The 24,266-nt window shown below is 44.2% G+C and overlaps 1 protein-coding gene across 7 annotated transcripts in view; it reads left to right on the top strand.

Moving 5' to 3' along the window:
* The first annotated feature begins 1,406 nt into the window (after positions 1 to 1,406).
* The window catches only part of SVIL (supervillin), a 256,176-nt gene continuing 233,316 nt past the window's right edge, over positions 1,407 to 24,266 (top strand). For 4 of the 7 annotated variants that reach the window (XM_059892378.1, XM_059892380.1, XM_025000292.2 and 1 more), the window contains exon 1: positions 1,804 to 2,033. The gene's annotated coding sequence lies outside the window, so the exon portion shown is untranslated. Of the gene's footprint in view, positions 1,558 to 1,803; positions 2,034 to 2,803; positions 2,968 to 24,266 lie in introns of those variants that run through there. The other 3 variants (XM_059892379.1, XM_059892376.1, XM_059892375.1) reach the window with 2 other exon arrangements.

The raw sequence follows: 24,266 nt of genomic DNA, 5'->3' as shown, positions 1-24,266 counted from the left end.
TTTGCTAGAGATCAGCTGGCTCTGGTGAGCCTGGGATCTGCACAAGTTGCCTTGTCTTTGCTCTTCCAGTTTTTCCTAGCTTAAATGCCACCAGAGAGCTGGAGAAGTGGAGAGTCTTTATTGTATTTATCCAACACAGTCCCTCCTTCAGGAGACTTCTGGAGATGGCACAGGTGCCAGGCAGAGGGCGTAGCTCCAACAATGGCAGAATGAAGAAGGTAAGGGTGATTCTCTACTCAGTCATTAACAAACTATAAAGGGCTGGTTCTGAAATGCCTGGTGGGCAGGGGGTTCCAAATTGCTCATAGATTCTGCTATATCCCTTTGACACACTGGATTGTTGTACTGATTGTATTTCTGAGGACCCAGAGCTAAGAGGGCTATTTCATTATTGGGCCTTGAGTCCTTCCAGCTTTGAATGATTGCACTTGAGTCCACATGCACATCAGCTCCAGGGGAGGGCAGAGGGATGAGGAGGGAGGAGGGGAGGCTGAAGCTCAAGCTCTGTTCTAGGGTGTTAGGGGCAGTGAAGCTCACTGTTGTTATGGACTGAGTTGTGGTCCCCCACCCCTTGCCAAATTCATCTGCTGAAGTGCTAACTCCCAGCATTTCAGCGTGTGACTGTGTTTGCAGGCAGGGTCTATAAAGAGGTAACTTACTTAAAATGAGGTCTCATGGGTGGACTGTCAGCTACTATGACTGGTGTCTTTAACAGAGATTAGGACACAGACAGACACAGGTAGAAAAAAGACCATGCCAAGCACAGAGAAGACCGCTACCCTCAAACCGAGTAGAGAGCCCTCAGGAGAAACCAATCTTCCTGACACCTGATCTTGGATTTCCAGCCTCCAGATCTGTGAAAAGATTAGTTTCTGTGGTCCAGGCCACATGGCCTGTGGTAGTTACTAGGCAGCCCTAGAAAACTATCAATAACACACTCACCTTTCATTCTCCTGATGGGGGCTGCTGTGCATAACTTGGTGTTATGGTGTTCCTCCTACTCAAGAGGGAAAGAGTCTAACACTCAGAGGAAAAGCAGCAGGGGCTGGATGGAAATCACATGCCAACGCAAGCTAGTGAAACAGACGAATAGCAAGTGTGGATTTCACAAACCTAAATTTACCTACTGCTTTACAGATTACCAACTACTCCACGAACTTTATTAACTCGTTTAATCTTCGCAACTGCCTCAGCATCACCTGGGAACTTGTTAGAAAAGCCAAGTTCTCCGCCCTGGCAGATGTAAAGCATCGGAAAATGGGGCGGGGCTTCGCGACAAGTGTTTCAACAAATCTCAGGTGGAGGTGGGCGGAGGATTCTGAGCAGCGAAAGTTAAGTATGAGAACCACTTGGGTTGGCGGGCGGAGAAAGGAAAGGTCTTTCGTCTAGACCCGCAGGTCGGAGGGTGACGTGACTTTCACAGTTGTGACTGGAGGGGCCAGGACGGTCTCCTTGACAGCCGGCTCGGAGCGCCTGTGACTACAAAGTTCGCACACCTTGTTGGGTTTTATCCCTGGATCGACTGGACACTCGGAGTTCCAGTTCCTGGTCTCTAAGGTCAGTGACGCCCCTCCGGCCTCAGAGAGGCAGCAGGTCTGGAGCCCCAGGAGCGCGGCTAGCCCTGGGGCCCGGAGCCGCCGGACGCGCGCGCGCGCGCGCGTTCCCCGGCAGGAGCGGGTGCGCGCCAAGGGGGTGGGTCGCCCAGGCCCGGCTGGCCTGGCGCGCGGTCCGAGCCACTCAGAGCGCCCGGCGGCCGACACCCGGGGGCCCTACAATTAATACCCGGCGCCCGCCCGCCGCTCCGGGACTCGCGCGCCCGCTCTCGGGGAAGGAGGCGCTCGCTGGGCCCTGACCCTCTTCGCAACTCGTCTGCTCTTGCAGCTGTGGCGACGGAGCTCCGGACAGACCCTCTTGAGCCCCTCGCCGAGAGCCAGCTCGCGCAAGGACCAGTGTTCCACGCCCCCGCCACCCTCGTCACCGCGGGGAACTCTGCGCCGGCGGCCGGCAGGCAGGTGGGCGAGCGCGCCGGCTAGGTGAGTGCGGGAAGTCCGGGCGCGCGGGTGAACCCGCTGGGCAGGGGACGCGGACCCTCGCGCGTGGGTGCCCTCTCGGCTCCTCCTGGCCCCTCTCCAAAGTTGTACCCAGTATCTGGGGTAGGGGGAGATGGATAGGCTCACCTGCTGGAAGTGTTTACTCGGGCGAAAGAGCGAGTCATTGGCCAGGCCACTCCCCCCTGGCTGGACACGCCGGCCGACCTCGGGGTCCCCCGGGACTGCGACTGTCCCTGAAGCTGCCCCAAGCGTCTTCCGAGTCCTAGAACTCAGGGATGTGCTAAGGCCACTACCCTCTCCTCCGACCCTTTTAATTCGGGCAGAAGAGGGCTACTGAGAATCAAGACCCAAACTTTGTTTGACACAGTAAAACTGACTTTCCAGGGCTTTTTAAAACTCGTCTTGCGCACGCGGTTAATGGTGGGTTCCTGAGGACGCCTCCGGGGAGCAGGGCTGGACCGGCCGGGCCGCGAGTGGGGCGCGCAGTGGCCCCGGGGCACAGGGACAGCCCTGGTCCTCTTGGGCCGGGGTCGGGCCCAGCTCGCGCATAACGGCCCCGGACAGTCCGGGCGCGCTGGCTCGTACTCTCGTGGGTGGCCGCGGTGGGAGGCGCGGGAGTCCCTGCGCTCGGCCGGGCTCCATGTTCCCGACCCGCTCCGGCCCGGGGAAGCTCTGGCCGGTGGCCCGGCAGAGGGCGCCCGCTCTCGATCGCCGCGCCGGCCGAAGGAGGGAGGGCACTCGAGTGAGGCTCCAGGTGAGGAGCTGTGAATCATCCCGGGAGGGGGACCCGGTCCTCGTTCTGGGAAAGCAGCCAGGGAGTGGCCGCGGCGCTGTCGAGAGTCCGGGCTGCCCAGCGGCTGTTGGGCCGGGAGCGGCAGCTGTGCCCCGGGAAGTCTGGGGGAAGCTCGGAAAGAAGGTGAGGAGCGTCCCTCTGCGCGGTGGCCGAGGGCAGGGATCAGCCGCGCAGAGCTCCGGCGGGCAGACACTAGGACGCGCCGTGGCGCGCCCTCCCCCGGGGGCTGGAGGTGAGGTTAGTTAGATTTGGGCTTGGGGCGGTCCTGCAGGGGGAGGCCGATCCCCGGACCGCCGCGATGGGGCGCTCCCGGGAGCGGGAGCCCGCGGGGTCCCGGAGCAACAACAAAGGCGCGGCGCGGCAGCCTCTCCCACCCACTTCCGTCCCCGGCGCGCCCGGGCGCGCGCCGCCCCGCGGCACCGGCCGGCTCAGGCTTCCCCTCCGCGGAGTTTCTGGAAGTTAGCGAGGCGGCCCGTTAGGCGGGGAGGAGGGGAGAGGAAGGGGCGGCCCGGGGAGGGACAAGCGTGTGCCCAGAACTGCGACACTGCTGGCCTCCCTGTCTCACCGCCTGGGCGGAGGGCGAGGGCAGCAGCGGTCCCCGGGCGCCTTCCTCGGGGTCCCTGGGTCGCGCCCCAGCGGTGGGAAGTGCCGGCGCCGCGCGCCCTGCCAGCCCGCCGGGCCACGCCCCTCCGCGCAGGCTCCCGGAAGGGAGGGGTTTAGTCCTGGGGTGACAGCGGCCGCCTCCCGGTACCCTGAGGGGAGCTCCAGAAGGCGGTAATTGCATTACTGTGAGGCAGCGACCCGGCGGCTCCAGTTCAGGCGGCAATCTGGGTCAGGTGCGAGGTTAAGCGCTTCTGGCGTCGGCATTACAGCTCCGGTGCAGTCCTGACGGTTTGTTGTAATTGGAAGTTCCGCCGAGGGGAGAGGACGGCGGGAGAAAGAGGAGAGCTCCTGTCCTCCTCCGAGGTTGTGGTCACTGCGTGCAAACCCCAGACTTAGGCACAAGCCTGTCCTTGGGATGGCAGGGGCAGCATCTATCTCCCTGTGCGACAGACGCTTCCCGAGAGTAGGACGCCAGAGGAGGTGCTGCCCAGGAGAAACCCGGGGCGCTCCGCTCTGGTGTGAAACCGAATCCCGCCGTAATCTATGGATAGATTTCACGTTTTCTTATCTGCCGCCACTCCCTTCTGAAGTAGGGAAAGGCCTTCTGTACGAGACTCTTATGTCCACTTAGGAAGGATCGTCACCGTTCACTTTTAAGCCTCCCGCAGAAAGATGACTTCTACCGTAAAGATAGGGAAACGGGTTCAAAGAGGTCTCCAGCACCGAGAGTCTGTCTCGCTCCAAAGAGTACCGTTCGTTTGCTAGTCATAGTTCCTACGCCAAAGGCTGCCCCTCGAGAGGCGTGGATCGGTGATTGCAGAGTCAGTGGTACAAGCTCTAAGCCTGGGTTCGGTTTGATGGTGTTAGTTATTAGGATTAGATTGACTTCACCTGTGGCTGACTTTTGTGTGGCTCAGGGCCTCCCCTAAACCAAGTTTATTTATTTAGGCCACGGAGAGCAACTTGCAGGATCTCAGTTCCCCAACCAGGGATTTAACCCAGGCCCATGGGTTCTGGCAGTGAAAGCCAGAACCCTAACCATTAGGCTACCAGGGAACTCCCCCAACTCTTAGTTTAAAGCTTAAGGTATATGAAGACAACTAAACTGCTTAGAGTCATCTGACAGCACCAGAGAGAGGCAGAAACAGCTGCGGTTTGCCTCTGCAGGCGTCTTTTTAGGCAGGTGGGCCTAGGTTTAGGAGTTCTGTCTAGGAAGCTCGCAGCTCCGTTGGCCTTCCTGCAGGAAAAGGGCTGCATTTCCTACCCCATCTAAGCTCTTGACATTGCTGCCATGTGTGTTTAAAATGAAGTCTGCCTTGGAAATGCACCAACCTTCATTAATTAAAGTCATAACTAGTAGGTTATGACTTTGAAATTCCTGTTAGGCATCTGAGATCATCACATCTTTAAGCCTTATTGAACTCCAGTTTATGATATGAGACGGTGGTGTTGTCTTGAGTGTACTGGAAGTGTGTTGTCTCAGAGAAAAATGTTGTTTGAAACCCTGGAATGACATTCCTGACTCAGAATATCCTAGGGCACTGCCAGTTGTGCAGACAGCGAGGCATGATGATTAAGGGCCGGCTACCTCTGCTGCCTCCACGTCTATTGGTGTGTAATGCTGGGGCTTCCCAGGTGGCACAAGGGTAAAGAATCCACCTGCCCAAGCAGGAGACGTGGGTTTGATCCCTGGGTTTGGAAGATCTCCTGGAGAAGGAAATAGCAACCCACTCCAGTATTCTTGGCTGGGAAATCCCATGAGCAGAGGAGCCTCAAGGGCCACAGTCAAGAGAGTCCGGCTCTACTTCGCAACTAAACACCACCACAATCATAGCATTGCCTGGTTTCAAGCTGCAAGGGTTAAATGTGATCATTCGTATAAGGCACTTAGTAGCACAGATCCTAACACATAGTAGCCGCTCAACAAGTGTTAACTAATAATGAGGTTTGAGAACAGAATCTTCTCTTCCCTTGTGTGGAGAGGTACAATAGTTGAGAGTTAACTTGATCTTCTTCATTCATACAGCAAGGTAATGCACTTAGATATTCTTTTTTGTCAGCAAGTGTTACGTGTGTGTCTGTCTTGGGGGTGGGGGTGGTAATGATGGAAAACTTTGTCTAGTCGCCCAAAGAATTTACAAGGAGCTCTGGAACCGACTGGTTTTCCTCCTCGTGTTACCACTGTGTAATTTTGTGGCCAATGTTCCAGCTATTCCTCTTTCTTTTTAAATTCAAAGCCAGTATCCCGTGGCCAAGAGGACAGGACTTAAAAAAAAAAAAAAAGCCCTCAAAACCACCAAACAAGCTGGAGAAAAGGAAGCAGGTCTTCTCTTTGTGCCTTCACTAGCCATTGACAACGCTAAAGAAAATTTCTGTGTCTGTGAAAATTGTGCTGGCCTGATCCGAGCAAGCGGGAAAATAGAATACTTTCTGGAATATACTTGGAAAATTGAACATTTTCTGGAGTCTGTTTAAAGATGAGCCACAGAATTGATCAGGGAGGGAGGAGAGTTTTAAACATTTTAAAACTGTTTGCTCAAATATGGTCAACTGTATATGATGCCCAAATTGCCAAACTAACATTTGGAAGGTGGCAGAGAGGCATCTGGTTACGTCCAGTTAAGCTACACAATGAGTGAACATCCAGGATAACTATTTCATATGGTAAAAAAAACCCCAAAACTTGGAAGAGTTTCGATTTAGCCAAGTGGAGAAATAGTTATTTTTAAGTGTACTATGTCAAGTTGTTGATGAAAGCCTCCTGAACATTGCTGCTTCCTAGTTCTTGATTTTTGCATTTATCTTTTAAATAAGCATCCTGGGTGAAGGACTGGAGACCTTATAACATTATTAAATGCCACCCAATAGTGAAAGTTGTTACCAAGAAGGGCATGGAGTGGAGTCCAGGGTGGGATTGCCCTTGAAAGCCGTACATGGATTTTTCCATTTGGGTGTGAATGAGCTGCGTGTCTATAACCAGGGGATGGCGTGCAAAGGGTTAGCAGCAAGGTTTCTCCCCTTTTGTGCATCTCGCTTCATTTGTAGCTACTTGTTGAGTTTCCAGGGCGGAAGAAAGAAGCAGCTGCGGGGCATGCGCCAGACCTGCGCTGGGCTGTCGCTTCCATTGTGGGGAAGATGAACAGGCAGCCTTATTTTGGATCACATAGCAGCTTGTTCAAAAGCATCTTGCATTCCCCAGCTGCTCCACAACTTCTTCGCGTATGGGAGAGAACTTGCCAGCTGCTGGGGCAACTGTGCTTACATTTGCTGCTTTTGTGCAGAAACCCAGGAAGGTAAAAATCCATAGACGCCTTTGTTAAACTGTAGCCATTGTAAAGAGTCTTGTTTGTTTCTGTTATGTCAATGTTATTCCAGATAGAGGGTCTCAGGGGAGAAAAGGAAATGTCAGAATTAACATTCCCCCCTCCCCATACCTTTTTTTTTTTTGAGGATGACCACCATGTATATAGATTTTCCCTCCTGAAAACCTAGGCTGCTTTTGTATTTCGGTAACTAACAAAGAAACAGGTCGCATGGTAAAACTAAGTGGGTTTTTTTATTTTTTAAGTTGCCATATTCATCAGGGTTAATCATATATATTCTTCTGTTGCGTGAAATATATAAAAGTTACAATGTATGTCCTGACTGTGCGCTTTTGTTTTCTGAAGATTTAGGGTATTTTGCATTTGTTAGAGCCAGTCTGTGCTTTGCCCACACCCCTTATCTTATCCTTGAGAAAACTGGAGTTTCCAAGAAGTTGTTACTTACCCAAGATGACTTAGCTCTTTGGTTTACTTCAGTGCATCTTAGGTTGAGTGTTTACATGCAAGCCGGCCTGGAGAACCTGAAGATGAAAAAGGGCTTGGGTCTAGCCGTGGATGGACTCCCAGGTCAGAAACAACAGACAGAAACAAGTACAATGTGAGGGCTGTAATAGAGGCAGCGTGTGTGTGTGTGTGTGTGTGTGTGTGTGTGTGAGAGAAGGTGCCTCTTCAGAGAGCTTTCTGTGTAATCCTGTTGGTGGTGTCACCATGTCTGCTCAAATAAAGCCAAGGAGGAGGGTGTGAGGCCAGGAAGATGGGAGAGGCTTGATAAGGTTGATCAAATATTGAGTTCATATCCTAACAAGAGAAGGCTTTGCATGTGCCTGTAGACACACCTGTCTCTACTGGAGCCCCCCAGTTCCCTGACTCCTGCCCAGCACTCAAAAGCACGTGCTGTGCTTAGTTGCTCAGTTGTGTCTGACTCTCTGCAATCCTGTGGACTGTAGCCCACCAGGCTCCTCTGTCCCTGGGGATTCTCCAGGCAAGGATACTGGAGTGGGTTGCCATGCCCTCCTCTAGGGGATCTTCCCAACCCAGGGATGGAACCCAGGTCTCCTGCATTGCAGAAAGATTCTTTATTGTCTGAGCCACCAGGGAACCCCAAGAATACTGGAGTGGGTAGCCTATCCCTTCTCCAGCGGATCTTCCCGACCCAGGAATCACACCAGGGTCTCCTGCGTTGCAGGCAGGCAGATTCTTTACCAACTGAGCTACCAAGGAAGCCCACTTAAAAGCCTCTTGCCTCCTAATTCCTGTGAATGGAGGTGAACGAATGACCTCTAGCAGCTACAAGCATAAATCCAGTGCTTTATAGGAATTGAGTCAGCTTCAGTCCCTTTGTTCTAGGAGAGATTTTAAAATAAACTCTGATCACTTGTGATCACTCTAAATCAACTTCAGTCATATCTAATTCTGTGACCCTGTGGACTGTAGCCCACCAGGCCTCTCTGTCCATGGGATTCTCCAGGCAAGAATACTGGAGTGGGTTGCCATGCCCTCCTCATGAATAAAACCCTCTGATTCTGATGCTCATCTTTGTGCCGGCACCCACTGTGGCTTCAACTCTCCCAGCGACCCATTAATTGCCAAGTTAGACCCACAGTTCTAAGCCCTTTAATCTCCTTCAGGGCTCCATTGACACACCCACACATCTTTTATTTCATTTCTTTTGCACAGGAATCTTAGATTTTTGACAGCATCTCAGCTTTCAGTTGGTTTTGCTGCCATTTCATTTTGAGACCCTCAAGAACTGTGTTTGGGTCTCTGAGCTGATGACCTGGTGTGGCAGGAAGGGGGAGGCCTCAAGGGTGTGGGGTGTATTTTACGAAAGAGGAAACCGGCTCTGCCTTTGAGTACTTTGCCTGGGCTAGGATTAGAATAATAAGAGCCTGCCTCAAAGATCCGTGCCCTTGCTGATCAAGTCTTGAAAGGATCAACTTGTTTGAAACTAAAGGACAAGTCCTCACCTTCTGGAGACTTCATTGTGTGTCTTTTGTCTGCATGGTCCTCACTGGGTTCTTTCTCTGGAATAATTCTTTTCCTTATTACACTTCTCTGCACGTTATAAATGTCCACTTACCATGTTCTGTTTTCAAGTCTTGGCTCTTGAGGGCAGTTGCCAACTTCTCTTTTGTTCCTTTATTTTCTAATTGAATTATAGTAGACTTACAATGTTGTGTTAGTTGCAGGTATAAAAGGAGCAAGTGATTCAGTTATACACACACGTATATAAATCTATTGTTTTTCAGCTTCTTTTCCGTTAGCAGTTATTATAAGATATTGAGTGGAGTTCCCTGTACTGTAACAGTAGGCCCTTGTTGGATGTCTGTTTTAAATATAGTGGTGTGTATCTGCTGATCCTAAACTCCTGATTTATCTGCCCCCCTTTCCACTTTTGGTAACCATAAGTTTGTCTTCTTTATCTGTATGTCTATTTCTGTTTTGTAAATAAGTACAGTTGTATCTTTTTTTTTTTTAGATTCCACATATGAATAATATCACATGGTATTAGTCTTTCTCTTTCTGACTTAGTATGATCACCTCTAGGTCCGTCAAGCTTTATAACACGGGCATCCCTCCTACCTGTCCTGAATGAGCACACACGTGCATGCCTGCGCGCGCACACAGAGGCCCAGCATGCCTAGTGGATGTGTTACTCTTCTTCAGCTAGCCCAGCTCCTTTCAGAAGGTGATTTCACGTTAACTGCATCTCAGAGTGTTTCATCCCCGTTCAGTGCTCTGGATGCAATAGCTGCTTCCCTGTAGGAGGAAGAAGGTGATGAGCTTTGAGGGTGCAGCCATGAGGGGCCACTTTTTGGCTCAAGACAGCCCCACGCCGGTGAGTTCCTTGTGCGGACACAGTTTTGCTCCCATATGCCTCCTAACAGCACCCCACACCCCAAGCTTTGGCTGCCTTCTCCTTAAAAGACCTTTTTCCTTTTCTCTCTGATGCGCTGCCCTCCTCCTCCTGGTCTGTGGCCGTCACCCAGCCCCTCCCACAGCCGCTGGTTTCAGGTGTCTTAGGGACACTTTGCCTGGAATGCCCTTATCTCCATCTGTCATTGGTGTTTAATTGCTCCCCCACTATGCAGCCTGCCCTTTGACATGGGGTGAGTTCTCCCCCATCCTTGCTGCTTGCTTCTGCTGGCTTTTCCTCCTCTGGCTGATGGCCGATCCTTGGCTCATCTTGCGGCCCTGTTTCGGCCCCTCTGTGTGTGCACTTTCCCAGGCCTCCCAGGGCATGGCTTTGTTTCTGTCCCTGCATTTTCCTTCTCACTTCCTGTGCTTCCCACCCCACCCTTTTTTTTTTTTTTTTTTTTTACCTTCTTGATTTTTATTTGTTGGGATGTAGTTGACATACCAGCTTCAGGTGTACAACATAACGATTCAATATTTGTGTCTGTTACGAAATGACCACAATAAATCTAGTCAACATCCATCACCACGCATAATGACACATTTCTTGTGTTCAGCACTGTTGAAATTTACTCTCTTAGCCTCTTTCAACTAATCCTTCCTCCCCTTCTGTGATGGTGCTTCCTGAGAAATAGATTCTTTCTCATTTGTTTGTTTTAACCCACACTTCGCAGGCCCTGCTGCCTTTATCGTCAGCCAGTCCTGTTTGACCGTCATTTGCATTGGGGATAATCATGACATGTTATATGCACTATTACAGTTTTTATTTTGAGGCTTGTAACTAAAATGATTCTTGGAATGGAACCTTGGAAACACCAGTCTTGAAACTGGTCTGGTGAGGGCATTTGAAAGACTTGAACTTCGGGGGAAAGGTTTTGAGGTTTATTTTGGCTTTCCTTTCCCATGGCAGCACCTTGGAAGTCACTGAAACATGAACTTGTGTTTTGATAACTTTTTCCTTGAAAATGGACATTGTACATACACAGAACAGAATTAATGTTTGCTTTTTTTTCCCCCCCCTTCAAATTATACTTTTGAAAGACCTTTAAAGGAAGTTGAGTTTGTGCTGGGTGGCCAGTCTGTTTCTGTGTAAATCCTGAAAGATTGGTCATCTTGAGTCTGTGCTGTTCCAGAGGGTCATGTCGGGTACTTCCTAGCTATGATCCTGCATCTGTGAAAATACACAGGAGAGGAGGTCCGGGGAGATCCTTCACAGATTCACCCCGATTTGGGACTCTTTATTTTTCTCTCCAAAGCTTCGGTCACAAAGAGGCATCCTCAGGGTCAGGATGAAGCAGGCTGGCTGTTGGGAGGCAGTGGAACAGGATGCCTTGGAACAGGTCTGCAGGAGGAGTTTCTGGGGTTCGGCTCCTGCTCAGTGGTGATCCCCATGAATTCTGGAGCCCTCGCTTCTTGCTCTCCACTTTTTTTTTTTAATTCTGCAAAACAAAGGGAAAGGATGCTTCTCTATGCCAAAATGAAGTTTGCATATAGATCTTCCTAATTAAAAAGGAGCCCAGTTTTCTTGCCCTGGTAGACAGGGGAGCCTGCTTAAAGCATTGGGGTAGGAGCTTACATTCCTACAGACTCATCCAGAGCAAAGGATCTTTGTTTCAGCCATGCTCTTTAATTGGTGTCCAGCGGCATCTCAATGTGGTTACCAGGTTCAGTTCACTTAATCTAGTTATCCATCTATATTAACATCTGGGGAAAGGCTTTTTAAATTGGGATTATGTAGAAATGAGATGTGAAATCATCAAGTGGACTGTTCATTCACTGACTTGGTCAGCAAATACCTGTTAACCGCATATGTGTGTGCACGTGTGTGTGTGGGCTTGGTGTTGAGACTATAGAGTCAATCCTGACCTCATGGGGCTTACAATTGGAGATGGGTCTGCCAGCACAGAAGCACAGGAACATGTTGTGGGAGGGATGTGAGTACACTCCGGGTGTAACGGGGCACACAGGATGCACTGGTGGGGGCGGTGATGCTGTTGATTACAGCAGCATGGAAGATTGGGACTGTGTATCGGGCTCTTTGCTGAGGCTTGAAATGCAGTGCAACTTTTCATCAGCACCGTCTCTGAGCTGAAGCCTTCACAGGCTAAGTACCCCAAATGAGGCAAGACAGTAAGTAGTAGAGTCTGGGTGTGAACTCGGATCCCAAGCCATCAACTTTATTTAATCAAGGAGACAACCATATCAGTGTCTTGTAGGTTGGCTTTTCCTTCTGTGGCCATCTGCACCACTGCATATAATGAAGGAAGAAGGAAGCCTGGAGAGTGGTGTGCCTACAGGATGTCCGGTGGGGTGCAGACGACCCCCGCTGTCCTCTAAGGGATGTATGGTGGGGATGTAGTCCAGACAGTGATTCTGAGTCTGTAATTACACATTTTCTCGGAGTGTCCTTTATACTCAGTGTTTTGCCAACTGTGTTTCTAAAGAGGCTTTCTTATCCCTGTGCCAAGCTCTGCAGAAACTAGCTGCCAGGCTTATTGTCACTCGGGAGGGACTGTCCTCCACAGCGAGCAGCCTCTTTTCCTGGTGCTGTGTGTCACAGCCAGCAGCCTCTAGTGTCTGCCTTGCTGTTTTCAGCGGTTTCTGGGGGAGGAAAGAGGTTCTATTTCAGGCCTGTTGGAGGGAAGAGGGACTTCCCCATCTGTTGGAGGCGATCTGTGTGCCTGAAGCCGCTCTCAGAAGTCTCATCTTCACATCCAGTGTGGTGTAGGCAACACTGCTCTTATCTTGAATGCTTTTCAAGGATCAAACGTTGGTATTTCTGATAAAAGCCCGGTTGTGATTTAAGAATACTGGCTAGCAGGTTGGCAAAACCTACTATTTTTGGAGAAAAGTAGAGGCTTGAAAGGAGAGCTGGGCCTGCTTTCTGTCAGAGGGAGTCTGTGCGGACCCAGGGCAGCCTTCTCAGGATGAATCACTCTGGGGCTTAAGAAGAAACTGACAAGGATGATCTGCCCCAGGTCTGCGTCTGTGTGTCTGTTTCAGACACGGCCCTTGATAGCCGGGTAAGTAGAAAGGTAGTCCTCTGTTCCTGAATTGTGTGCTGTGACGAGGAAATTCCATGCTTGAAAACTTGAAGGGAAACAGGCTTTTTTTTGTGAAAAGCTGTATTTTTAGTCTATTGGATTGTAAGTCCAAAAGCTCTAAGAATAAGGCTAATAACATCCTGTTACACCCGAAGTGTACTCTCATCTCCCCCATAACATGTTCTTGTGCTTCTGTGCACTACATTCCTAGAAAAATTGATAGATTGTGAACCCAAATATAGAGAGAACTTACTTCAAGTAGTGTTAGACTATTTCCTTCCCATTCCTCATAATGAATTTGATGTAAGACTTTTAAATAAGATATATGTGTATGATATGTAGATATATATTTGCATATATATATATGTTTATATTCTTATTCTGACCCCAGAATTATCCAATTATCTGTTGAAAAACAATCATCATCATAAAGTTCTGATGTTGAATTTCCAGGAAAAAGAAAAGCATATTAGATACATGACAGGAAAATTACACAGTAGAAAAATGTTTCACTTGATGATTTATATAAACCCAACATCTGTGTGTTTTTTAAAAAAACTTCCTCATCACTTTTAAAAAAAACTAAAAGCCTTTCATCACATGGCTTTTTTTTTTTTTTTTTTCCTATACTTGGTTCTCCCAGAGTTGGAAGAAAGCACAAGTTAGTTACAGCAGGCAGTGAAAGCACTTTATTATTTTTTTTCCATGAACAAATTAGTTCCATCCCTAATGTCTAGGCTTCTTAGCGGGGGTGGGGAACTTAAAGAAAACTGCAGATTTATTGTAGAAAACTTTTCCCTTTCATTTTGAGCACAGACACTAGTTCTAGCTACAAGTAGTAGCATCCTTTATCGGATGGTAGAGCTACTAATATCTGTGCCTGCATGCTAAGTCACTTCAGTCGTGTCTGACTCTGTGCAGCCCTATGGACTATGGCCCACCAGGCTCCTCCCTCCACGGGATTCTCCAGGCAAGAATACTGGAGTGGGTTGCCATGCCCTCCTCCAGGGGATCTTTCCGAACCAGGGATTGAACCTGTGTCTCTTATATCTTGTGCATTGCAGGCGGGTTCTTTACCACTAGCACCACCTGGGAAGCTAACATTTACAGGCCCACATATATTTTTTGCTCTACATACATGAAATCCATGAGATCCTACATATGCGGATCTGCAATAGGTTGAATTCCCTGATGCGGAGCCCGTGGGTGAAGAGGGCCAACTCTTTATTGGCCCGTTGCTTCCATTTTCTACTCCATCCCTTCCCACGTCAGCTAAAAGTCCCCTTCACAAAGTTAAGCGCTGTGTTTGCATAGTGTTAGTCACTTGGTCGTGTCCGACTCTTTGTGACCCCAAGGACTGTAGCTCGCCAGGCTCCTCCCTCCACGGGATTCTCCAGGCAAGAATACTGGAGTGGGTTGCCATTTCCTTCTCCAGGGGATCTTCCCAGCCCAGGGATTGAACCTGGATCTCCCGCATTGCAGGCAAACTCTTACTGACTGAGCCGCTGTGTTTGCATAGTCATCACCCAAACCTTTTTCTCCTCCATGCTTTTTGTTCTCTTTGGTTGCCAGCTCCACACAGCTTGCTGAGAGTTAACCCCAGAACCCAGAATGGCTTTTCGGCTTTATCTGCTGTCACACTTCCCAGTGCTTTCCCCATTGTTTTCGATTCCAGGGAGAACTGGGGACAGTTGATGAGCTGTGGAGGAGTTGCCCCCATTGTGTTTAGGCTTACGAATTAGTTATCGCCACTCAGCGTAGGTGAATACAAGGATACCTGTGGATTTAATATTTTTTAAGCTTCTGTATCGATAGAGGCAATTTAACAGATGAATTCTTGAGAGAATTATTCTCCAGATGGGTTTCCTACTATTATTACCATTATTCTCGAAAGTATCATTCATCATCTGGTAGGACAAACAGCTCTTGCTAAGAGTAATGCCTTCTTCAGTGAATATTGAAAGTTGCCATTAAAGTGCTATGCATATGACTTCTCATGAATAATCATTTACATTTAGGAGATTTCAAGCTTATATGAGTGCTTTTATGTGGAGAACACATTCACATCACTAATGCCACTGAATCACACCACCTGAAGTAGGTAGTGTTATTCCCATTTCACAGAAGAGCAGTATGGAAGCTCACAGGGGTGGAGAGCTGGGCAGAATCACTTATGTAGCGGGTGACAGGATTGCGATTTAAACCTAGGGCTTCTGACTGCAAGGTACATCGACCTTCCAGTGCACTGAGCCAATAAATAAATGGTACTAATGTCATACTGCCATACTGTGAGGCTTCCCAAGTGGTGCTAGTGGTAAAGAACCCTGCTGCTAATGCAGGAGACTTAAAGGACATGGGTTCGATCCCTGGGTAGGGAAGATCCCCTGGGGGAGGGCATGGCTACCCACTCCAGTATTCTTGCTTGGAGAATCCCATGGACAGAGGAGCCTGGTGGGCTACAGTTCATAGGGTTGCAAAGAGTTGGTCACAACTAAAGCAGCTTAGCACACACACTCTCTTAGCATGCACACAAGTCCATGCTGGTTTGGAGAACAGGATTCAAGTATTTGTCTGCTTTTTGCTGAAGATGTTGACTGTCCCAGATCTGTGTCTAACTCAGTGAAAGACTGTTTCTGTTCTGCTGCTGTTTTAATGTGTATATCTTCCAATCGCCATTCCCACTGTTTTCTTTCTTCTTTTTTCTTCCTCCTTCCCTCCCTCCCCTTTCATTCTGTCCTACCTTCCTTTCTTTTTCTTTACTTTCTATAGATTTACTGAGGTATAATGTTACCACTGTTTCTTAACTTTCTAACAGGGTTTTGGGGGAAAGTTTGGCCCAGTGTTAAGCCAAAATTTATTAATTTCTTGGGCTTTATGTAATACAGTCTTAGAAAAGTTACTCAAACTTTTTTCTTATTACTGCATTTCCTTTTACTTGTGGAGAAATCTCTTCAGTGGTAATTTGGGAAGTTTTTGAGCAAATAAGTCTAAAAAGGAGAAGAGTAGTGACTTGATATTTGACAGTTTTTACCCCCCAGTTATCTCTTGATTTTCATATTAATAGAAGGAACCAATGACCATGATCATTGAAAATAATATCTTGTACTTAAGTAATTTTTTTATAGTTTCGCACGCATCTCATTTAATTTTTTATTTTTAAATTTTATTTATTTATGGCTGTGCTGGGTCTTCATTGCTGTACAGACTTTTTTCTAGTTGTGATATACAGGCTTCTCACTGCAGTGGCTTCTCTTCTTGCAGAGCACGTGCTCTAGACACTAGGGCTTCCATAGTCGTGGTACATGGGCTTAGTTGCTCTGTGGCGTGTGAAATCTTCCCAGGCCAGGGACTGAACCCATGTCTCCTGCTTTGGCAGGTGGATTCTCAATCACTGGCCCACCAGAGAAGTCCTCCTTTAATTCCTTTTTGCACTCTCTACAATGAACTTGGCTTGTCTTTTCTTTTCTATTAATAGATGAGGAAATTTAGGCTCACAAAGAAAAATGTGCTACTCAAGATCATAAAAGAAGCAGGTTCTAGGGTCTGGCCTGGATTCTGTGTCTTCTGACTCTTAGCCCCGTTTTTTCATTCTTGATGTGATTAGGTCAATAACAAGTGATATTTTCCAATGGGATTTGAAAAAAATACTTAAAATATCACCATTTTTATACACTTGCCACAATTTAAAAAGTTTGTTATAAAGCTGTTCAACTTCTTCCTTTCTTTTTTAATCCCTTATGAGATGGAAGGCAACAGCTGTTAGAAGAATGTCAATGACCACTATAAATAAAGTAAAGCTCTTCATTGAGGGTGAGAAGGGAAAGTATTGGCTGAATTCGGTGGTGTGTCAGGATTTTCAGTGATTAGAATAAAGATACTGGCATGTTTTGCCATTGAAGATCTTGCCTTTTCCCATCCTTTGATTAAGATTTCCAAGCATATGTGCTAGAAAGGTAATCTCTATACATGAAATGTTTATTGACTGTGGGAAAGGAATTAATGTTTGTTGATTCTGATGTAGGCTGTGTGCTAGGTATTGTCTGTACTTTACAATAGCTCTTACATAGTCCCATAGATGAGTACCTGAAGTCTCAAGAAATTTAAATGTAAGTGGGGAGCCAGTGTTCTTTCTAGGTCTATATGAGTAAAATCCAGATTCTTTGGACATTACCATCTCTAAATTCTGTGGTCGCTTTTTTAAAAGATTAACTTTCCTAAAAATACTTTATTCTCTAAACTCCTGGTTAGCCTGGAAGCCAGACAAAAGTATTCAAGCATTCCTTGGAGATATTTTGGATTTGATTCCAGACCTGTGCCATAAAACATGTATTGCAATAAAGTGAGTCACATGAATTTTTTGGTTTCCTCATCCATGTAAAAGTCTTGTTTACAATATAATGTAGTCTATTAGGTGTGCAATAACACTTTGTCTAAAATAAGTACATACCTTAATTAAAAAATACTTCCCTGGTAGTCCAGTGGTTGAGACTCTGCACATCAACTTCAGAGGCACAGGTTCAATCCTTGGTTAGGGAACCTGAGATCCCACATGCCATGTGGCATAGCCAAAAAAAAAAAAAATTTCTTGTTAAAACATTCTAACCATCATCTGAAACTTCAGAAAATTATAGTAGTAACCTCCACTGATCACAGGGCACCAAACAAATATAATTATGAAAAAGTTTGTAATATTGCAAGGATTACCTAAACAGCACAGAGATGTGAAGTGACCAAATGCTACTGGAAACTGGTTCCAATAGACTCAATCAATGCACGGTTACACTTTCATGGATGTTGTTGTTCAGTCACTAAGTCATATCCAGCTCTTACGACCCCATGGACTGCAGCACACCAGGCTTCCCTATCCTTCACCATCTCCTGGAGTTTGCTCCAGTTCATGTCCATTGAGTCGGTGATGCCATCCAGCATCTCATCCTCTATCGTCCCCTTCTCCTCCTGCCTTCTGTCTTTCCCAGAATCAGGGTCTTTTTCCAATGAGTCAGCTGTTTGCATCAGGTGGCCAAAGAATTGGAGCTTCAGCTTCAGTCCTTCCAATGAATATTCAGGGTTGATTTCTAACCTGAATATTAGGATTAGGATTGACTGATTTTGATCTCCTTGCAGGATCGATGCAAGGTTGCTGCTTATGTGGATATTGATTTGTAAAGAACCCAGTATCTATTAAGTGCAGTAAAGCAATGTGTGATAAAATGAAGTATGCCTATACCAGTTATGATGATATCAATAAGAAGCCAAAAGAAAAATTTGCTATAAGTTCACCTGAATATGGACTGTCTAGGGTGGAAGACAGGGTAGGGTCATGAGTAGGGTAGAAGAGTACCTCTCAACCTTAATGTGCAAATGAATCACCTGGGGCTCTTGTTCAAATCTTTTCTACATTTATTGATTTCCTATCTAATATCAAGAGAGCAATATTGAAATCTGTGACTATTCTTATGAATTGGCCTTTCTTCTTGCAGCTGTATCAGTTTTTGTTTCATATGTTTGGCATAGTTGTTAAGTTGAATAGATGTTTAGGATTGTTATGTCCTGTTGATGAACTGGATATTTTTCATTATGAAGTGACTTCCTTCATATACAGCAGATGATAATTTTTACTTTGAAATCTTTGTCTATTAGCCTCGTATATCTTTTTCCATCCTTTTTCTTTAAACCTATCTGTGTCTTTATATTAAAGTGAATTTCTTGTAGGTAGTATGGATTTTGGATCTTGCTTTTATTTTTCCAGTTTGACAATATCTTTTAATTGGTGTTTTCACAGTAAGACCATTTACATTTAATGTAATTACTGCTATCATTAAAGTGTGTAAATTTCCTGGTTTTTTTTTCATTTATCCTGTCTTTTATTCTCTTGTCCTGTTTTTCTGCTTTCTCTTGGATTATTTGAGCATTTTTTTATGATTCCATTTTCTCTCTTTTGATGGATTATTAGCTCTATCTCTGCTTAGTTATGTTAGTGGTTGCTTTAGGGTGTATAGTATACATCTTTAATCCTCTACCCTTAAGTGATGTTATTACTACTTTGTGCTAAATTGCTTCAGTTGTGTCCAATTCTTTGTGACCCTGTGGACTGTAGCCCACTGGGCTCCTCTGTCCGAGGGATTCTCCAGGCAAGAATACCAGAGTGGGTTGCCATGCCCTCCTCTAATGGATCTTCCTGACTCTTACATTTCCTGTATTGGAAGGTGGGTTCTTTACCACTAACACCACCTGGGAACTGATTGTCTACCCTTAAGTGATATTGTTACTACTTTACCTGTATTATAAGAACTTTACAGGGACTTGACTGGCAGTCCAATGGTTAAGACTCCACACTTCATTGTAGGAAGTGTGGGTTGGATCCCTGGTTGGGAAACTAAGATCCCAATGTGGCGGGGTGTGGCCAAAAACAGAAAAAGGAAAGAAACTTACCATGGTATACTTCCATTTGGTCCTTGTATTACTTTACTTTCATTTATGTAATTAACTCCACATAATTTTATTATTTTAGAAATCATTTCTCTTTTAAAAAGATTTAAATAATAAGAAAAGAGTCATACATTTACTTAGGTAATTGCTATTTCTAGTGTTCTTCATTCCTTTACGTATATCCATATTTCTACCTGATAGCATTTTCCTTCTGATTAAAAGGCCTTCCTTTAACGTTTTTGTTATGCAGGACTGCTGCTGATGAGTTCTTTCCATTATGTATCTGATAATGTCCTTATTTGCTGTCATTTTTGAAGCGTTTCTGAGGGTACAAAATTCTAGATTGACATTTTTTTCCTTTCATTTCTTTAAAGATGTTGCTTCACCGACTTGTCACTTACATTATTTTCAACATAAAATCTGATGTCATCTTATCTTTATTCTTCTATGTTGTGTTCTTCTCCCCCTGATTGCTTTTATGATTCTTTTCTTTATCACTAGTTTTGAGCAATTTATGATGTGCCTTAGTAAAATTTCTTGTGCTTGGGGTTAGTTGAGCTCCTTGTTTCTTTGGGCTTATGTTTTTCTTAGACTTGGAATATTTTCAATCATTATTTTTTCAAATATTATTTTCTGCATCTCCTCTGCCATGAGGGCCCAAATTTCATGTATATCAGAATGCTTGAACTGTCTCTACAGCTCATTCATGCTTTGTTCATTTTTTTTTTAACTTTTTTCCTCATTTTACATGTTTCTATTGCTGTGTCTTCAAATTGACTAATCTTTTCTTTTGCAGTGTCTATTCTACCATTAATCCTATCCAGTGTATTTTTCATCTCACACAATGTAAATTTTTTATCTCTATGAATTTGATTTGTATTTTATATAGTCATATCTCTATTTAAAATCTTGAATCTCTATCCTTGTCTGGTAATTCTAATATCTGTCTTAATTCTGGGTCAGTTTCAGTTGTTTGATATTTCCCCTCATGTGTTGGATTTACTTGTTTCTTTGCATGCCTAGCATTTTTTAAAATTGGATTCCAGACTTTGTTATTTTCACCTTTTTTGGATTCTGGATATTTTTGTGTAACTATAAATATTCTTGAGCTTCTTTTGGGACCGTAGCTAAATTGGGACAAGTGATTCTTCTGTATCTTACTTTCAAGGCTTGGTAGGTGTGAGTGGACAGTGCTCAGTCTTGGGCTACTATTTCCCACTAAAGAGGCAAGATCTTCCTGAGTACTTAATGCCCCTGATTTATGAGGTCTTCCAGTCTGTCTTGGAAACAGGGACCATTTGGCCCTGTGAGAACCCTGGGCAGTGATACCTCTAATACTCTCTGGTAGTTTTTTCCCCAGCCACAGATAGTTTGCCCCCATGCCCACACCATTCAGTTCTCAGCTGAATACCCCAGTGACTTTGTGCAGATATCTGGAGTTTTCTGTCTGTACAGCTTTCTTCTCTTGTAGTAACAACTCTAGCTGCCTTGGTCTCCTTAAACTCTTAGCTCTGTATCTTCAACTCAAAATCTCCTGGGGTTTTCTTGGTTTCTCTTTCTCTGTGACTTGGCCAGGAAATCTCTTAAGGCAATAAGCTGGAATAGTCTCACCTTATTAGCTTCCTATTGTCTTGTCCCCTGAAAACCATTACTTCCTATATCATATGTTTTGTGTGCCTTATTTTCCTTTTTTTCCTTCCCTTCCCCCACCCTCCCCCCCCCCCCTTTTTTTTTTTGCAGGGGCAAGGGATGTTTTTCTTTATTTTTGGTTGTCTCAGGCAAAGGCTTAAATCCATTTCCTCTTATTTCATATTGGCCCAACTAGAGACTTTCAATAAAATTATGATTCTGTTCAGTAGGTTTCAGCTGGGTCCTCAAACTTTGCATTTCTAAGAAATTTCCAGATGATATTGATGCTCCTGGAAAAAACACTGCTTTGAGTAGCCAGAGTCTCTAGCTATTCAGTTGAATGGGTCATGTATATAATTTTAAAATTTCTGATAGTAACATTGAAAAAATTAAAAAGAAAAACAGGTGAAGTTGACTTTAATAATATATTTTCTTTAACCCAGGCTTCCCAAAATGTTGTCATTTCTACTTATAAACAATATAAAAATATTAATGAGATTTCTTTACTTTATTCTAATTCTTGAAATATGTATATGTTAACACTATAGCATAATTAGGTTCAGATACTATATCTTCATCTGAAATACTTGGCTCTGTGTTTAGATTTATTAAAATTTGTAGTTGAAAAAGTAGATTTGTGTAACCAAGTTTCAAACATATATAAGTTTTCCAATAACTGAATCTACTGTCAAAAATACTTTTCTTTTAATATATGCCATTCAAATTGATAAAACTGGTTTATCTTTTTAGAAGAACTGATTTTTTTGAAACAGAAACTTGTCAGTTTTAAAGTCTATTCAAATTATGTGAATTTGTTAACTCTCATGCCAACTCAGAATTACTAACATCAAAATCAAAGGGATATTGTAAAAATTGAAAACCAATGCTAAATTTAACTTATCAATATCAATAAAGTATCATTCAAATTTTCTTGTATGTTGGAGGCAATTTATGTAATACTTTTGGTTTCAATAAAATCTTCTGCATATCAATCCAGGTTATGAAAATGTATGACCATTATTTTTCACTTATGAAAAGTATCAATTTTGATATATATTCTCACACTTTCTATGTAGGTCATAAATAATCTTTTCCTCTCCATGGAGCTTTAAACTTAGTTTGTTCATATGCAGTGTGATATCTATGAGAAAATGTATCATGCTGCAGTTTTTTAATCTTTATTATTTGTTTACAGAAAACCATGAACTGTTTAACTATACAGCAAATCTTTTGTAAAACTCTTCCATGACTCAATCAAAGATCACTGGAAGAGAATACATAATCATTAAATTCATTGTCGTGTATTTGTTTCAGCAGTTCTTTAAACTGGTGGTAATTCATAGCATTTATATGCCTATACCAAACAATTTTAACAATATCCATGGTGGTTTTTGTAGGCTGTGCTTTGGAAAGCCAGCTGAAAATTATTATCATACAGTAGAATGAAGTACTAAGAGAAATACCAGTCTCTTACTATAAAAATCTAGTAAGTCTCTATTTTTGACCCAGCATAGCAAGGGTACTCTGTCATGATAGAAACATCATGATAGAAACCTTTTGTTTTCATATCTAGCTGAAATCCTTCTTTGCAGATGTAAAAGATTCAAAAGTATCTTCACATGAGTTCAATTTTCTCAGTCAATGCATTGGCAACATTTCTTCATGAATTTCAAAGTCTTTGGAGACAAAATATACCCAAAGTCCTGACTGAGTGGTGTCTCTGATACTGCATAATTCATCTAAAGCTAATTACTTGTGTTTTTCAAATTTTAAATTTATTTTTTATATTGCTAGAAATAACAAAGGGGGAATTGTCTGGTTGCTAATTAAAAGCCACTGTTTCAACACTGTCTTTTTACCTTTTCCTCATAATTTTCTAATAACACTTCCATAAATAATTTATTTTACCATCTCTCCATCTAAAAATGTTCCTTTATTTTTGTTTTTATTCAATAATCCAAGATGTTTTATACCTGGGCATAGTTACAAACTCAAATTTTGCTAAAAGTCATTAAATTTTTTTCTTGGTCATTTAATTATGATTTGGCTGATTCCTTTGTTACTGTTGAAAGGACGCTGAGCAGCAAATGTACTGCCTTTGCTAAAATTGTCTCTTAGTATTGTCTGCTTTATTATCTTTATTTTTTAAATGCAATACATAACTTTTTCAATTTGTTCTGTGACAGCAAATTGCAGTTGTCTTTATTTTTATTTTTTAATTGCAGTATAGTTGATTTACAATATTGTGTTAGTTTCTAGTGCACAGCAAAGTGATTCAGCCATATTCATATTCTTTTCCAGATTATTTTCCATGATAGGTTATTGCAAGGTATTGAATGTACGTCCTTGAGCTATATAGTAGGAACTTGTTATTTATTTTATATATAGTAGTGTGTATCTGTTAGTCCCACCCTCCTAACTTATCCCCCTGCTCTTTCCCCTTTGGTAACCATAAGTTTGTCTTCTATGTCCGTGAGTCTGTTTCTGTCTTATAAATAAGTTCATTTGTGTCATAGTTTAGATTTCACATATAAGTGATGTCATATGGTAATTGTCCTTCTCACTTATTTCACATGGTATCATCATCTCTAGGTCCATCATGTTGCTTCAAGTGGCATTATAACCAGCAAGGACCTACTGTGTAGCACGTGGAACTCTGTTCAACATTATGTGGCAGCCTGGATGGGAGGGGGTTTGGGGAAGAGTGGATACATGTCTATGTTTGGCTGAGTCCCTTCACTATTCTCTTGAGACCATCACAACATTGTTTGTTAATCGGCTATACACCCATACAAAATAAAAAGTTTTTTAAAGAAAAGCTCTCATGCTCCTCCCCTGTTCACCTTCCCTCAAAAAAGGAACACTCTGATGCTTTTCCAGTGTCTTCAGGAAAACTGGAGACTTGATCTGAACTACAGACTGTGCCTCTGTGTTGGGTGTTCAGACTCATAAGCACATTAGAAAATCAGTTCCTTTAAGCCAGCAGTTTCTAAGCTCTGTGAACATGGACTGTCTCCCACTTTGTGGAGGATTACCCTTAAACATATTAGAGCATCTTGTAGCTCATAGTTTGGGGAACATTGGGCTAACTAGATCAAGGGTCTGCAAAGTACAGCCTGCAGGCCACATTGGGCTTGCCACCTATTTGTGTAAATAAAGTTTTATTGGCACACAGTCACAGTTGCTGATTTACAGATGTCTGTTGGGACAGACAGGGGCAGAGTTGTGCATTTGCTGGAGACCCGTATGGCTCACAATGCCTAAAATATTTACCATCTGGTTATTTACAGAAAAAGTTTGCTAACTTCTACACAAACCTCGAAGTGATTCATGAACATGGTTTAAAAAAGTCAGATGGTAGAGAAACACTAATAACAAAAAACAAGAGTCTTATTTTCCAGAGGCAATGCAATTTTGATGGTTCCTGTTAATTATTTTAGTGGTTATTGCTTCTATAACCAATAATACATTTATTTAC

Source organism: Bos taurus, chromosome 13 (assembly GCF_002263795.3).
Source record: "Bos taurus isolate L1 Dominette 01449 registration number 42190680 breed Hereford chromosome 13, ARS-UCD2.0, whole genome shotgun sequence".
NCBI lineage: Eukaryota > Metazoa > Chordata > Mammalia > Artiodactyla > Bovidae > Bos > Bos taurus.
Note: the sequence above shows the minus strand (reverse complement) of the source record. Positions and strands in the feature narration are given on the sequence as shown.